This window comes from Ovis canadensis, chromosome 3 (genome assembly GCF_042477335.2).
Source record: "Ovis canadensis isolate MfBH-ARS-UI-01 breed Bighorn chromosome 3, ARS-UI_OviCan_v2, whole genome shotgun sequence".
In the NCBI taxonomy this organism is placed as follows: domain Eukaryota; kingdom Metazoa; phylum Chordata; class Mammalia; order Artiodactyla; family Bovidae; genus Ovis; species Ovis canadensis.
Genome location: NC_091247.1, coordinates 5,989,115 through 6,006,237, shown reverse-complemented (window position 1 = coordinate 6,006,237; position 17,123 = coordinate 5,989,115). Strand labels below are relative to the sequence as shown.

The 17,123-nt window shown below is 52.6% G+C and overlaps 1 non-coding gene across 1 annotated transcript; it reads right to left on the bottom strand.

The window, feature by feature from the left end:
• Positions 1-5,103: 5,103 nt before the first annotated feature.
• Positions 5,104-5,206, bottom strand: LOC138438423 (U6 spliceosomal RNA). Its single transcript, XR_011256359.1, has one exon. It is a non-coding gene; the product is annotated as a U6 spliceosomal RNA (small nuclear RNA).
• Positions 5,207-17,123: the final 11,917 nt, after the last annotated feature.

Below are 17,123 nucleotides of genomic sequence, written 5' to 3'. Positions count from 1 at the left end.
ATCCGGGGGCGGGCGGCGGGGGGTGGTCCACCCACGTCCCCGCTCCTGAGTCAGCTCCCTCCCACCCACCTCCCCACACACCCCTGGGAAATCAGAACCTAAACGGGGGCAGCCTGGACGTGGCCCGGTGCATCGTTTCATCGGCCACCCCGCTGGTTCCTTCCACAGCCTGGGGTCCACCCCTTCCATGGATGGGTGCTGTTTTCTCTCAGCCCCACCAGTGGTGGGACCTGGGCAGCTGGGAGAGCTGGAAAGTGCCAGCAAACATGCTCGTTCCGTTTCAGTGTTTTTATGAAGGAGGCAAAAAGCGGTGCCCTTACCCACGGGTTGAAGCCAGGGAGGGTCCTGTGGATTCAGGACATGGGCACGCTGTGGGCCCTGGACTGGAGGGTTTTTGAGGGGGTAAGGAGATGGGCCTTTGAACTCGTTTTCCTGCTTCCTTTCCCGTTGGTGGAAGTGACCAGAGCTCACTTTGAACTGAGCTCTCCCCTTGACTCTGAACTCACCTCCCTCTGCTGTGAGCCATGTGCGTGAGGCACCTCTTCGTTTAGACACAGGGCTGCAAGGAGGACCCTGTTTAGAACCTCCTTATGGCTCATTCTCATGGCGTGTGACTCCCGTTCTGGTCCCTTTTCTTCTCTCTACCCCAGGCTCTTAAGAGGAGGGGGAAAAAAAGCATCTGTGGCTCCTTTAGGCCAACAAGGGGTGTGGAGAGCCGCCCATCTGTAGCCATTCTGAGGCCTGTTGAGAGCCGGAAGACAAAAAGGAGACGTGGCATCTCTGACTACACCTCTAGAGAATCGACTTTGACGTTGAGAAATTGAATAGTAAAAGCCACTTGGAAAGAAGGAGGGGGTCACGCCAGAGAAGGGCATAAACGCTGATGGTGGGAATGGGGTTTAGGGAGACGGCATTATAGAGAAGACTTCCTTCTAATTCATCTTCCAAGCTCCGTGCCAAAACAGCATTTGGCATGGTTCACAGGGAGCGATTGTGTGATAATGAACCCTAAGGTGTCCCTTAATTGAAGACTGAGCATTGCGGTTTGTGCCAAGAGTCATAAATGGCGCAGGCTTGCGGGAGGATGCATTTTCTTAAATGTATCGGTAAGTACAGATTAGCGCTTGTCCCCAGTGAAATGCCCATACTATAAATTATGGAAATCTCTCTCTCTCTCTGATGCAACCTTTTATTGAGGGGGGTTGGGGTGCAGTACAGCGGGAGGAGGGGGGAAAGTTTGCAAGCATATGAAATTTGGCCTCTCATTAACATGGCGCCCACGGAAGATGGTTTTCATCAGCAGTCTGGTGTCCTGGAAGGCTAAAGTGCTTGAAATGTACCAAGTTCAGCGATTGTGTTCCATTAAGAAAGCTGCATGGTCATCACGGGAAGGACAGTCTGTGTGTTGGGGGAGGCGGCGGAGGCGGGGCAGGGGCCCAGGCTGTCTGCAGAACTCTCGCCTCACCTCCGTCCTCCATCACACGAGCCTGCCTAGTCTCTGCCAGCCGCCTAAGCTCCGGTTCCAAGGACCCAGCCAGGCTGTTCCCCATCCACCCAAGAGTTTGGGCTCGGGGTGGCGAGTCCTCCAGCCAGGGTGCCTCCATCAATACCCCTGGTCTCAGGTAGGAGGCGTCCCTCTCCAGGGGTGATCATCTGTGACATCCTCACGCAGTCAGGGTGGCTGGGGTACCGACAGCGTGGTGCAGGGCTTGGTCCACAATGGAGTCTGGAAGCCACGGAGCCTCTGCTTCTGGCTGGCTACAGCAGCACTGTTTCCTGAGCCCACGTCTGGCCCGCTGGGACCCAGCTGGGGTTTTTTAAGATGGGCTAATGCAAATGGTCCTGATAGACTCTTCGAAGATTAATGGCCAGAAAGTGGACTGACACTCAATTCCGCAGGGGGTGCTGGTCTGGGTCCACATCTTGGATGGGTGGAAGGGCAAGTGAAGACAGCCCTGAAACAATGGGAATCTTTGCTGGCCTTTGTCTTGAGGGCCTGTGAGTCGCATCTCCCACGAAGGTTCTGGCCCTTTTCAGGCATTTCCTCTACTAGGGGTCTCCACACCTGGGGAGTCTGGCAGGTCCATGCTTCCCCTTTCACAGATGAGGGCTCAGAGTCAGAGGCGAACCAACTGCCTTTATCCACCCAAGAACGCGGGCCTTCCATGCCGGCTTCTCTGCTCTGCTTCCCCTAAGACTTCAATCGAGAGAAACACAATTGCCCGCCAGGAGCTCGTGGTCAAGGAGCGGGGACCCTGCCATCGCCACCAAGTGAGATGCTTGGTAGGAGGAGGAGACAGTCGTAGAGCCGATGCCACTGACAGCCACGGGCAAGGCCCTGTTGGTGCACTGCAGTCAGTCATCTTCACTGATGCTGTATTTGCAAATTCACCTACTCACTAAAATGCATTTATGACCTTTAAGATCAACACTCACCACACTTTTGTGGTTATTCCTCTCTTTAGCGCCATGTATTTTGCATTTTTGTGCTTTCTCTGGGTGATTTTGCATTTACAATGACCCCTGAGGTAGCGCTGTCTAATGATGTGCTTTACAGAGAAAACACAGGTGTGAGGTAAGCTTTGTTCAAGCATGAGGTGCTGTTGGCTGTGAGTTCAATATTAACGAATCAACAACAATACTCTGGCCACCTGATTTAAAAGAGCCAACTCATTGGAAAAGACCCTGATGCTGGGAAAGATTGAGAGTAAAACGAGAGAGGGCAGCAGAGGATGAGATGGTTAGATGGCCTCACCTACTCAATGGACATGAGTTTGAGCAAGCTCTGGGAAATTGTGGGAGGACAGAGGGCCTTGTGCTGCAGCCCATGGGGTCGCTGCAAAGAGTTGGATACAACTTAGCGACTGAACAACAGCTGTATATAAGAAACATATATTGTGTTTCTTTAAAGAGAAACACAAATGAAGCAAAGTTATGTGCCGGTCAGCTGATGAAAAAATGCAGTGAGCTTATATTTCCCCAAGGAGCAAGGGTTCAGTATTCACAGGTTCAGTGTCTGCAACTTTATAGAACATCACATTGCAAATAACAAGAACAGACTGTATCTCACTTTCCCGTGAGAGCCCCATGGCTCTGGGTACCCACACAGGAGATGAGGAACAGGTTTGAGTAGGTTCTTGCCAAAGTCACACCCCAGATATGGAGACAGCAGAGCAGGGCTCAGACCTCAGTCTGACTGTAAAACCTGTCCATCATGCCCCGCCAAGGACAGAAACAGACATGTTCGAGGGCCCCCTGAGTTGGTTCTGGAGAGATCTAACAGGGTCAGCCCACATGGGGAGCAGAGTGGAAGGTTTAAAGATACAAACTCAAGCTTCCGTCTCCAATACTCAACAGTTTCCTCATCCACAGAGTGGGGATAACAGCTACCTCCCAGATCTTGGGGCTGAGTTGGGGGATCCATGACTATATGTAAAGCTCTGGCTTATCCTGAGCTCTCAGAAAGTAGCAGCTTAGAGCAGTCACTGAGTCCACGGCTTCTGACTGCTTTGATGGTATTTTCTGCTCCTCTCTGAGGGCCAGGACAGGCTGAGATCTGTCAAATGTCAGCCTCAGCACGGACCCTCTAAGCTTCCCCTGGGGTCTCTGGGTCTCCCCAGGACACATGATCTGAGGCCCAGCTTCCCCCAAAGTCTGGGCAGCTATAGGAGATGCATGCACGCTCAGTCATGTCTCACACTTTGCAACCCCACGGACTGTAGGCTGCCAGGCTCCTCTGTCCTTGGGATTCTCCAAGCAAAAGTACTGGAGTGGGTTGCCATGCCCTCCTTCAGGGGATCTTCCCAACCCAAAGGTGAAATCCAGGACTCCTGTGTCTCCTGCATTTCAGGCAGATCTCAAAAATGACTTTAAAGCTGCTAGGATTTTGTTAGGGATTGCACTGAATTTATAGGAAGAATTGACAACCTAACAACATTGCCTTCCAGTCTATGAATGTGGTATATCCCTGTCTCTTATTTAGTTCTTTGATTTTGCTCTATAATTTTCATGATTTTCAGTATACAAGTCTTGCACATCTTTCCATTGGTTCCTGGATTTTTTATATTTAGCTATTATCCAAAAAGATACTTTTTCCATTTCACTTTGTTGGCTGGTGATAGAAATATAATTTATGCTTACACATTAACTTTGATTCCAGTGACTTTACTTGAATTCTTTATTAATTCTAATAACGTATAGATTTATGTAGCATTTCTATGTACAGAATCACGTCATCTATAAATAACGAAGGTGTCTTTTTTTGCATTCCAATCTTTATGCCATTTGTTTCTTTTTATTGCTTCCTATCACTGGCCAAGACTGCCAGTACACTGTCAGCTGAAAGGAGGGAGAGAGGCCTCATTTGCAGTCTTAGGGCACACTTTCAATAGCTCACCATTCATTATATGTGTGCAATCGTCACGCATACTTTTCATCAGGTGAAGAAGTTCCCTTCTGATTCCACGTTGCCAGAAGTTTTATCATGAATGGGTGTGGAATTTTTCACATGCTTCTTCTGCATTTTTTTCACATGTTTTTTCATAGACATCATCACATGAATTATCTCCTTTTTAATTTTAATGAAATGAATCACATTGATGAGTATTCAATTTTTTAATTAATTTTTTGCTGTTTTTCAATGTTGTCTTAGTTTTTGCTGTACAGCAAAGTAAATCAGCTATCGGTTCAGTTCAGTCACTCAGTTGTGTCCCACTCTTTGTGACCCCATGGACTGCAGCACTCCAGGCTTCCCTGTCCATCACCAACTCCTGGAGCTTGCTCAAATTCATGTCCATCGAGTCAGTGCTGCTGACCATCTCATCCTCTGTCGTCCCTTTCACCTCCTGCCTTCAACCTTTCCCAGCATCTGAGTCTCTTCCAATGAGTCAGTTGAAAGAAAAGTGAAAGTGTTAGTTGCTCAGTCATGTCCGACTTATTGCAACCCATAGACTGTAGCCCGCCAGGCTCCTCTGTCCATGGGATTTCCCAGGCAAGAGTACTGGGGTGGGTTGCATTTCTTACTCCAGAGGATCTTCCCGACCCAGGGATGGAAACTGGGTCTCCTGCATTGCAGGCAGATTCTTAACCACCAGGGAAGTCTATAAATATATAGAATGTTTCATGGCTTTGTCATCCTTGGGCAAGGACTGTGCTAATCTTCTCTATATCATTTCAGTCGTAGCATATGCACTGCCTAAGCGAGCACGATTTTTCAAATGTTAAACTAGCCTTGTATTTCTAGGATAAACTTCACTTGGTGGTAATGTATTATCATTCCAATTATCATTGGATCGATTTGCTAATATTTTTGTTTAGGATTATTGTGTGCATATTCATGAGAACAATCTATAATCTATACCATAACTTAACCCATTGAAGACCTGAAACGTGCCCACCCACGCTTCCAGCTTAACTCATTCCCATTTGGGTTATACGCCCACCGTTCCTGCTGAGGAAAGTTCTCACTCTGCACTTGGTCTTGGAATTCAGACTGCCGCTATCTACTCCAGCAAAATCGTACCCAAAAGTTCATCACTCAGGTTATTACTGAGTTCCATGCTCAGTTAGAAGCCAGGCAAGAGGGAAATGGCAACCCACTCCAGTATTCTTGCCTGGAGGATCCCACGGACAGAGGAGCCTGGCGGGCTACGGTCCATGGGGTCACAAAGGAGTTGGACACGACTGCGCGACCAAGCACGCAAGACTCTAGCAAGCAGGTCATCTCAGCACGGCCAGCAGTCATTGTGCAGTTAATACCCACAACTAACACCACTGGAGAACCACCTATATACTCAAGGCACTGAGCTTGACCCTAGTGGTCAAGTTCTCCTGTCTCTCCCCCTACAGATCTTCTCGCCCTACAGAGCTCCTCCCCCTATAGAGCTGGCCATGCCAGAGAGGGGCTCCTTTACCCCTGGCAGTGGTTACTTAGCAACTCAACTTTGAAACAAAAAGTTCTTCCCACACGTTCTTTTTGAATCTTCTTCATCAGTTTTATTTAAGAGTTTTCCAAGATAACAAGGTAAGCAGTTCAAATACCATTGTCATGAACAACTGCGTATTTGTCTGAGTCAAGGTCACACCCACACTGTGCAACCGATGCAGAAATAACGTGGATGCTGTGGCTTCCGAGAAACTCATCCCCAAACTCCTAGTTTAGATTCTATCATTAGCCATGGACTGTTGGTTTTGCTGTTTAATCGCTCAGTCATCTATGACTCTTTGCAACCCCGTGGACAGCAGCAGCCCAGGCTTCCCTGTCCTTCACTATCTCCCAAAGTTTGCTCATAACTCATGTCCGTTGAGTCAGCGAGGCCATCCAACCATCTCATCCTCTGCCGTCCCCTTCATCTCCTGCCCTCAGTCTTTCCCAGCTTCAGGGTCTTTTCCAATAGGTTGGCTGTTTGTATCAGGTCTGGCAAGTAAATATGTAAATATGAATTTAGCCATCTCTCACTGTTGAAATGCCACTGTATTTGTTCTCTTTGGTTTTCTGCAGTTTGACGGTGTCATGCCCAGACGCGGTGCTTTTTGTGCATCTGTTTTTGTTGTTTTGATTCTTTTTTTTTGTTTTAATGTTCTCTGAGCTTCCTAGATCTATGGTTGACTGCCTGTCAATTTTTTTAAGTTAAAGTAGAGTTGATTTACAATGTTGTGATAGTTTCAGGCATATAGCAAAGTGATTCATATTATATATATATATATATATATATATATATATATATATATATATACACATACACACACACACACACGTATATATATGTGTTCTTTTTCAGATTCTTCTTCCTTACAAGCTGCTGTGTTGTTTGTGTGTGATCAGCTGTGTTCATCTCTTTGCAACCCCATGGACCGTAGCCTGCGAGGCTCCTCTGTCCATGGGATTCTCCAGGCAAGAATACTGGAGTGGGTTGCCATTTCCTCTTCCAGGGGATCTTTCTGATTCAGGGATCAAACCTGGGTCTCCTGCTTCTCCTTCATTGGCAGGTGGATTCTTTGCAGCTGCACCACTTGGGAAGCCCTATAGGTTACTATGAGGTATATTAAGCATGGTTTCCTGTGCTATGTGATACGACCTTCTTATTTACCTAATTTATACTGAGTAGTGTGTAGATATTAATCCCAAGTTCCTGAGTTAGGAGGGATAAACTAGGTGCTTGTCACTAGCTTTTGAAAATTCTCAGCCATCACTATTTCCGATATTCTGCTCTCTCGCTCTTTCTGCTCCTCATGGGGTCCCAGCTTCACAGACGTTACAGCTTTGGAGGCAGCCTCACAGTTCTTGGCTGCGCCTCCTGTTGTTTCTTGTATTCCCTTTTCTCTTTGCACTTCACTTCAGGAAGTTTCTCTTGACATCTGTTCAGATCCACTGAGTCTTTCCTCAGTCATGCCCAGTCCACTGATGAGCCCACCAGAGGCATCCTTTATTTCTGCCATTGTCTTCCATCTCTAGTATTTCCTTTTGATTCTTCTTTAGAGGTTCTGTCTCTCTGCCTAAATTACCCATCTGTTCCTGCATGGTGCCCACTTTTTCTATTAGAACCCTTTACTTAGTAATCAGTTATTTTAAATTCCTTGTTAGAGGGACTTCCCTGGTGGTTCAGTGGTTAAGAATTCACCTTCCAATCCCTGGTCGAGGAGCTGAGATCTCACATGCCACAGGGCGGGAAAGCTCGCATGCTATAGCGAAGAGCCCACAGGACACAGCCAAGACCCAGACAAGATGAAGACCTAGTGCAGCCAAAAGTCAGTCAATCAGTCAATCAATCAATTCCCTGTTTGATAGTTTCAGGCTGGTGTCCTATCTGAGTCTTGTTCTGATCATTGCTCTCTCTCTCTTCAAATTGTATTTTTTTTTTCCCTTACCTTTTGGCATGCTTTGCAATATTTTACTGAAAGCAGCACACGTTGTATGAGATGACAGGAATGGATGGGTTTTAGAATGAGGGTGCACATTAATCTGCCTAAGAGTAAGGCTGTATGTAGAGCTCTCCATAGATGTAGGTGCCAGAAGCTTCAAATTCTTGAGTGTCTTTTTCTGATTCCTCCCCTGACCTTGGGGTTCCCTATATGCTCCTCCTCAGATAGAATCTGAGACATGCAGCTCTTTCAGTGGCAATGCACCAGTTAGCATCAGTTCAATTCAGTTCAGTCACTCAGTGATGGCCAACTCTTTGTGACCCCATGGACTGCAGCACGCCAGGCCTCCCAATCCATCACCAGCTCCTGGAGTTTACTCAAACTCATGTCCATCCAGTCAGTGATGGCTTCCAACCATCTCATCCTCTGTCATCCCCTTCTCCTCCTGCCCTCAGTCCCTCCCAGCATCACGGTCTTTTCAAATTAGTCAGTTCTTCGAATAAGGTGGCCAAAGTATTGGAGCTTCAGCTTCAGCATCAGTCCTTCCAATGAATATTCATGACTGATTTACTTTAGGATGGAGTGGTTGGATCTCCTTGCAGTCCAAGGACTCTCAAGAGTCTTCTGCAACACCACAGTTCAAAAGCATCAATTCTTCGGCGCTCAGCTTTCTTTATAGTCCAACTCTCACATCCATTCATGACTACTGGAAAAACCATAGCTTTGACTAAATGAGCCTTTGTTGGCAAAGTAATGTCTCTGCTTTTTAATATGCTGTCTAGGTTGGTCATAACTTTCCTTCCAAGGAGCAAGTGTCTCTTAATTTCATGGCTGCAGTCACCATCTGCAATTAGCATACTAGGGCCCTGCTGGGGCCCTGGGGAGGGGTGGGGGATGGGGAGTACCCTGGCATCTCCCAGTTAAATATCAGCCTTATCTTTATTTTTATACTTCGGTTGCACAGGGTCTTCATCATGGCCTGCAGGCTCTTCACTGCAGTGCACAGGCTTCTCAAGTAGCAGCTCGAGCTTTCCTTGTGGTGCCTGGGCTCTAGAGCACACGGGCTCGGCAGTTGCTACTAACCCTGGCATTGGAAGACAGACTCTGAACCCCTGGACCACCAGGGAAGTCCCCTAAATGTCAGTCTTTCAGTGCACCTGTGTCTCAGGGTAGTTTCTTCCAGTGGTAGAGCTTCACACTTTGCCTCCCCACCTTCTCTGGCTGCAGCAATTCCAAGCAAATTCCTATCCCGTTTGTTTCTCTCTGAGGTGATTTGGGAAGTCTGGAGGGAGAATTCCCATTTCCCACATGCAATTGGGCTTCCCTGGTAGTTCAGATGGTAAAGAATCTGCCTGCAATGCAGAAGACCGGGGTTCCATCTCTGGGTCTGGAAGATCCCCGAGAGAAAGAAATGGCAACCCACTCCAGCATTCTTGCCTGGAAAATCCCATGGACAGAGGAGCCTGGTGGGCTACAGTCCATGGGGTCACAAAGAGTCGGACACGACTGAGTAAATAACACACACACACATGCACACACATGGGATAAGCCTCTGGCTGAACTTCACCAGGATTTTTCTCCTGTCCTCCCACCAAGGACTCTAGAGGGTCTTCACAGATCTTCTCCTGGAGAACCTGGTGGAATTCCTGGAGATAAAACCCATGAAAGTATGAGCCTTCCCCCGCCTCCGAAGACAGGAAACCCTGGGAGTTTCTCAGCCAGTCCATATGCAGCCTTCCAGCAATTCATCAAAATTACCACTGGGTGTTCCTACCAGCCTGTGGCCCCAGGGATTGCTTCAGCTGAGCAGATCTCAGCTGTGATCCTCCAGAGTCCCATCTCTCCAGATGGCAGGGTGACAGCTCGCCTCGCAACCTCAGTTCTCTGATGGACCCGAGAAGAACTGCTGATTTTCCATTCGGGAAGGTGATGCAAACTCAGGGAGGCAGTGAAGGACAGGGAGGCCTGGTGTGCTGCAGTTCATGGGATCACAGGGGGCTAGACACGGCTTGGCGAATAGACCAAAAAAAGGTGAAGATGATGATTTCCAAGTTTTCCACATGGCAGAGCTGTACCTGAAAGCCCTGTAATTGTGTTTTAATCAGATTCCTTCCCAAGATCTCACCCAAAGAAAGTATTTCACTGCTCACCCAGAATTCAAAGCCCCCCATCTGGGGGTGTGAGAGTGTAGCTTCTGGGACTTCCCTGAGGGTCCAGTGGCTAAGACTCCATGTTCCCAATGCAGGGGGCCCGGGTTCGATCCCTGATGGGAGAACTAGGTCCCACATGCCAGAACTAAGGGTCCACATGCTGCAGCTAAAGATCCTGCATGCCCTAGTGAAGACTGAATATCCCATGTGCCGCAAGTAAGACCAGGCACAGCCAAATACACACATACATAAACATTAAAAAAAGAAGAGAAAGTACACCTTCTCACTTCATGGTGAGAAAAAATGGGCATGGTAGGCTGGTGGCTCCAAGTACTCCCTTCACAGGAGCTGTAGAGAGGAAGAGGACATTTTGACCAGCGGGAGAACAAGGAGGCGAAGCTTCTCTTCTTGAAACTGCATGGAGAAGGAGTCTCCATCTCTGGCTAACATCTCACGGCGTGGCGTGGGCACGTGGATGTGCCTGGCTTGCTCCGGAAGCATCAACATGCTGAAGGTGGAAACCAGCTGAGTCCTCTTCAGCCTCTCAGTGCCTGGACAGGGCTGGTGCAGCGCGAGTGATCCTTAGATGCTGGCTGAACTAAATGACCTTGAACCAAAGTCTCTGGAACCAGAAGCCACTAGGGCCAGGCTGACCCTGCAGGATATGACAACCCTCACTCGATCTCCAGGTCCAGCCTGGCACCCAGCAGGCATACATTAAACATTTGCATAATTAAAATAAATACATGAGGGACTGTCCTGGCTGCCCAGTGGTTAAGACTGTGCCTTCCAGTGCAGGGGGCGGGGGTTCAATCCCTGGTGGAGGAAGTAAAATCCCACATGCCTCTGGGCCAAAAAACCAAAACAGAAAACAGAAGCAATACTGTAACAAATTCAATGAAGACTTTAAAAATGGTCCACAACCAAAAGAAAAAAAAATCTTAAAAATAAATAAATAAATAAATACACGATGGTCTGAGAGACTGGGGTGTCCAGAAACCTCCAGGAAAAAAATCCAATTTGTGACTTACTGGATATCTGAAAGTGAAAGCCGCTCAGTCATGTCCAACTCTTTGCGACCCCATGGACCATACAGTCTCCAGAATTCTCCAGGCCAGAATACTAGAGTGAGTTGCCATGCCCTCCTCCGGGGAAGCTTCCCAACCCAGGGACTGAACCAAGGTCTCCAGCAGAGCCAGCATGGAAGCTCTGGATACCTGGAGTGGCACATTTCCTTTCACTGTAACTGTACCTTATTTGGAAAAGGAAATGGCACCCCACTCCAGTATTCTTGCCTAGAGAATTCCATGGACAGGGGAGCCTGTCGGGCTATGGTCCATGGGATAGCAAAGAGTCGCGCACGACTGAGCACACGGCACACACCTTATTTAACTGGTCTGCAAGTGAGTTTGTTTTTCCTGATTGCCCAAAGTCTGCCCTCAGACAAAGAGGAGGAGGGGTGGGAGGATATACATGAGTCTAACATTAAGAAAAATCTCCATCCAATTTGAAATGGATAAGCAACAAGGACTTACTGTATAGACCAGGGAACTCTGCTCCATATTATGTGGCAGCCTGGACGGGAGGGGAGTTTAGGAGGAATGGACACATGCGTGTGTGGGTGATTCCCTTCACTGTTCACCTCAAACTACCACAGCACTGTTTTCTTTGTGTGTGGGTGTTTGTTTTCTTTTTTTCTTTATTCTTTTATTTTATGGGATTTTTTTTGTTTTCTCTTTTTTTCTTTCTTTATTTTTTATCACAACATTGTCAACTGGCTATACCCCATACAAAATAAAAAGACTTAAAAAAAAAAAATCTCCATTCAGTCCAGTTGAACACCCATTTTCTGATACATCTAGAGTCCTGAGCATGGGGGCACATGGAGAGCTTTCTTCTCTGCCTTATATTCAGGCTTATACACGGATATGATGATACCACCCTGAGGGCTTTCTTCACTGGCTGTGCAGAGAGCAAGGAAGGCATAGAAGGGAAGGGTCCAGGCTTGGAGAGCATCCACTACTCTTGCACAGCCTCCATTTCTCTGCTGTAGGATGGGGGGACTGTGGAAACCTACCTTGCAGAGTTGCTACATGAGCTCTTCATTGCCTCTGCACCTGCCTGACCCAAGGCTGCAGAGGCGTAAATGAAGCTCTCAGACAGCGGCGGCCCTCACCACTTTATACTCCGTGCTGCGGACTGTTTTGGAGCTAAGACAGCAATGATGATCGGATGCCACGGGAGCGGCATCTCTCTGTGCATGAGACATAGGACTGGAGGCAGGAAGGCCCAGGGAGTCTGAGGCCCCAGCTAGGATGAGTGGGAGCAGGCCTGGCTGGCAGTTGTGGGTCCCTCTGGCTCAGCCTCTCGGGTCTCATGACACACATCCCACTGCCTCGTGTCTACCCATGTGGGAGCATCCGAGGCTGGGCCTTGGCGTCTCCTCCCTAACATCCTAACTGGGGCCCAGGGTTCTGAGGATCTGGGCTGCCCTAGCCTGCTGGCTATGCTGGCTCGATAGCTCCTGGAGGTCCCTAGATGCCACTTCGCTGGGACACAGAGGCTTCCTCATGCCACCCAGAGAAGGTGAACAAGTTCAGAGGCCTCATGGTTCTTTGAATTAGTCCACACCAAGAAAGCTGAGTGCCGAAGAATTGATGCTTTTGAACTGTGGTGTTGGAGAAGACTCTTGAGAGCACCTTGGACTGCAAGGAGATCCAACCAGTCCATCCTAAAGGAAATCAGCCCTGAATATTCATTGGACTGATGCTAAAGCTGAAACTCCAATATTTTGGCCACCTCATGCGAAGAGTTGACTCACTGGAAAAGACTCTGATGCTGGGAGGGGTTGGGGGCAGGAGGAGAAGGGTATGACAGAAGATGAGATGTTTGGATGGCATCACTGACTTGATGCACTTGAGTTTGAGTGAACTCCGGGAGTTGGTGATGGAGGGAAGGCCTGGAGTGCTGGAATTCATGGGGTCGCAAAGAGACACGACTGAGCGGCTGAACTGAACTGAACACCATCTTGCCTCCATCCACCCCCGTCATTCTTTCCCTGGCTGAGCATCCGCTGTGTGTTAAGCCCCAGAGCTGGCCCCAGAGACCAAGGAAGATCCAGACAAGGTCTCTGCCTTCCAGGAGCTCCCAGTCTGATCACCAGGCTGTGAATATGGCAGAAGGGAAGGTGAGCAGGTGCAAGGGCCCAAAGATGGTGGAGGAAGGGCCTCTGGAGAAAGAAGGGGGCGGGGAGTGAATGAGTCAGAGACGCTTCCTTGGAGCTGGTCCTAGGCACACAGGAGGGGCTGAAAGCTGGTGAGGGGCCAGGCCAGAGGGCCTGGAGAAAGACAGGCAAAGAAGGGTACCACCCATCTCCCACCTACCCCGGGCCCCAGCCTCCTCTCTTCATCCTTCCTGCCTGCTTTCTCCAGACCCTCTCCCTGTACCCAGTCTCTGTGTCCCAGGCACCCCCATCCCTGCCTCTCCACCATTTCTCTGACTCTCAGAAGTCTCCCCAAGCCCCAGGCTCTTTTGGAATCCCTGCCTCCACTTCCTTCATTTCTCTGCATCCTTGGATCTCCGAAGTCTCAGACTAAATTTTATCTTGGCCTCTCTTTGCCTCCGTCTCCCTCCATCTCTGCCCGACTCTATCTCCTAAAGCCTGTGCCTTCCCGCGCCCCTCCTGGAGTTCCAGCTTGCCCACGTGCCTCACCCCTCAGCCCCGCCGCATCGATCTGCCAGGACTTCGGCGCTGCCAACCGCTGGCCTGGAGGCCCCGGGCGTGGGCGATACGGGGAGAAGGTTCCAGGAAGCGCAGAGGAGGAGGCACGCGGGCCTCCGCGCCCAGAGAGACTCGCGTGCCAGTCACCTGCCTGCCGGCCTGGGAGCAGATGACGGCGCTCGCCGTGGGAACCCCCGGGGCGCGCCTTTGTCTCCCCGCGGCCACGGAGGCTAATTAGATTGGAGATGGGGTGGGGCGGTCCTTTTTCACGGCGGCGCTGAGGCCGCCACTCCGCCCGACAGCCGCGCGCTAGCCAGCCTGAGTCACGTCTATTGAAACCGTTTCGGCGGACCGCGCCCCGACCCCATCTCCGCAGTGGTAGCTTCTTTGCGCGCGCGAGAGGGGACGCACCCCGGAGCCCCGAATCGGCCTGCGGGAACCGAGGAGACACGGGCCCCAGGCGAGGAAGGAGTTTTCTTAGGCCCCGCGGGCTTGGGGACCAGAGAGACTGAGATTTAGCAGAAGAGAGAAATGGGGGGAGGAAGCCCAAAGGGTGTGAGGAAGCCGGAGGGGCTGCCGGAGCGCAGGAGAAAAAGGAGAGAGTGCCAGGGACGGAGCGGGAGAGAAGGCGAGACGTGGATGGGGGCGCGCGACGGCTGCGGAGAGCTGGCGGAGCAGGGACGTGGCGGGAGGAGACGGGAACCCGCGTGCGGGCTAGGAGGGGCGGGGGCGGGAGCGCGGGGCAGGGGAGGGCGCGAGGAGCAGCCAGAGGCAGCCCGACCCGCCGACCGCCGGACGCGCGGACCGCGCAGGGGCCCCACTCCCGCCTCGGGGCTGCAGCGCAGGGGGCCAGGGGACCGGGGTAAGCGGCAGGGGCGCCGCGGGTCCGCATTCTTCGTCTTTTCTTTCTCCGGCTCATTCCGGCCGATCGATACCTGCGCGGGCCCTGCCCCCGCCGCTAATATCTTTTTAATGAGTTCGCGGGGCTTAGAGCGAGTGCGAGCTGCCCTCCAGGGTGGATTTTCCCCTGGCAGATGTTTCGGGAGGAGGAGGCGCGCGGGGCCCCCGGGAGGTGGGGACAAATCTCTCCCTCCGAGGGGCGAAGCAGAAGACTCTTCTAAAGTTCAAAAGAAAGACGGGCTTTCACTTGGCCCCCAAAAATGTATTTCCCGGCGGACAATGGGCTCCTTTCTGCGCCTCCTAGGGCCGGCGGGGCGGGAGGGGCGGGAACCGGTGCGCCGCGGCCCCGCCTGACTGACGAGCGCCCCCTCCACCCCGGACCGGGGCCGCCGAGTGAGGGCGCGGAAGCCGGGAGACAGGCTTCCCCTCCGATCACCCCGGGAAGAGAGCAGACCAGACCTGAGCGCACCGGCGTGAACGAACGTGCCTTACGGGCAGAGGAGCGGGGCCTGGGGAGCCCTAGGCGGCCCCCCTCCCACCCTGTGCCCTGGGCCTCGCAGATGCGGCCACCGCACTCGAAGGGGCTCCTGCGGGTGCCGCGAGGGGAGGTAGGACAGGCCTCCGGCGTCGGGCTGTGGCCCGGGTTCTCTCCGTGATCCGCCCAGCGCGGGTCAACAAGTAGAAATCACCAGCCCGCCTCCGGCCGCCGCGGGGCGCGGATTGCCGCTTCACCTGCCCGGATGTCCACCTGCCCCGCCCGCCCGCCCAGTGCCCCTCAGTCCGTGGCGTCGGCCTGCTCGCCGCCGCCTCCCTCTCTCCACTCCCGTGGGCGCGCAGAGAAGGGGGGACCCCGGGCTATGAGGATGACCTCCGAAGAGCCGCGGCCGATTGATTCGTTCCGCCCGGAGCCCGGGCCGCGTGAATAGGGGCCCGGGCTGCAGCGGCGGCGGCGGAGGCGGCGGCGGCGGCGACGACGGGGATAAAGATGTTGTCCCAGCCAGGGGGAGGGGGCGCGGGGCGGGAAGCGGGGCCATTCACTCCTGGCCCGGCCCCTGGGGAAGCCGCGCCGAAGAAAGGGGGCCGGGGCCTATTCAAGCCCTACGAGCCTCCCACAATGGACCGATATACTGGGGGCCTCTCTATTAACGCCCATGAATATTAAAGAGATCTCGGAGCGGCGGCCCGCGGGCGCGAGGGCGGAGGTGGCGGAGGTGGAGGGGGTGGGGGTGGGGTGTGGGGGCGCCTGCGTGTTCAGGCCAGGCCCGGGCTAGCGGAGGGGGCTTGGAGCGGACACACTCCGCGCCCTGGACCCCCGAAAAAGGACTCGGTTCATCCGCGGAGAAACCTCGGGAAATGCAGGGCTTTCCCTCTCAATCTCAGAGAGGGTAGATGCAATCGCGGGAGCCTTGCTCCCCAGTTCCAAGGGGCCCTAAGACTGGGGCGCGGTTGGATAGGTCGGCGGCTAGACACGAGGCACAAAATGTGAGCGCGCGGTGGAGATGCTCCCGGGCCGCTCCGCCTCCGTCCCGCCCACAGCACCGCTCTCTGCGTTCGCGGGTGCAGGCGAAGGGAATAGGGCTCCCTAGCTGCAGTCACTTCATCTTCTGACCCCGAGCCAAGAAGGTCCAGGACCTAAATGCTGCACCCCGGGACAGAGGAACCGCACAGACTTGGCTCGGTGGGGTGTGGCCCCTGGAATCGGCAAAATTCGCAGGGTATTCATTGGAAAGTGACCTGACCCAGAAAGACACAAGGCGCGAAGAAGCCTCAGTTCACAAAGTCCAACCCAAACCATTGCCCACACAGGGACACCGAGGCTCAGAGAGGAGAAGGGCCGTCCCAGGGATGACAGCAGGCCTCGATCCGCCGCTGTCTCCCGGAGGCGCTCGCTGAGCTTGGCTGCGGCTCCTGGGGGCTCTCCCCGACGGCGTAGTCGCCTCCACCCTGGGCGCATCTTGCTCTCCACCGAGTCTTCCTAGAAACAGAGACCCAGGAGCGGGGGAGACTCCCACGCCCTGAGTCCCTCCGCTCCCCTCGGAGTCGAACTCTCGCCTCAAGCCAGAGCCAGTGTGGCTCTCTGGCGACGTCTGGAAGAAAGTCGAGGTTCCCGGGACCCTGACCTGCGCGCGGGCTGCAGCTTGCTCCTCTGCCGCGCTGCCCTCTGCTGGCGCCACGCCCGACGGTCGCCCCTGGTGCCCAGTGCGGCTTCCCCTGAGGCATCAGACTCGAGGTGACTTCAGGCCTTGGGTCTGAAGAATAGTGGTTCCCGCCTTCCTGACTCTACGCCCCGATGGTCACCCCGGGATGGCAGGAGACCCCTGGGCCGAACCGTGTGTGTCTTGGTGTGTCCGTGGCTGCCAGGTGCAGGGCTGGCTTAGCAAAGACAGGACTCGGCTGCGAAGGGAGCTCTTTGCCAAGGGGCATGAAGACAGTACTCCTTGTAGGAAACCAGGCCCCCTTGCCCCTCTGCCCAAGCCCCCTCTCTGAGGACA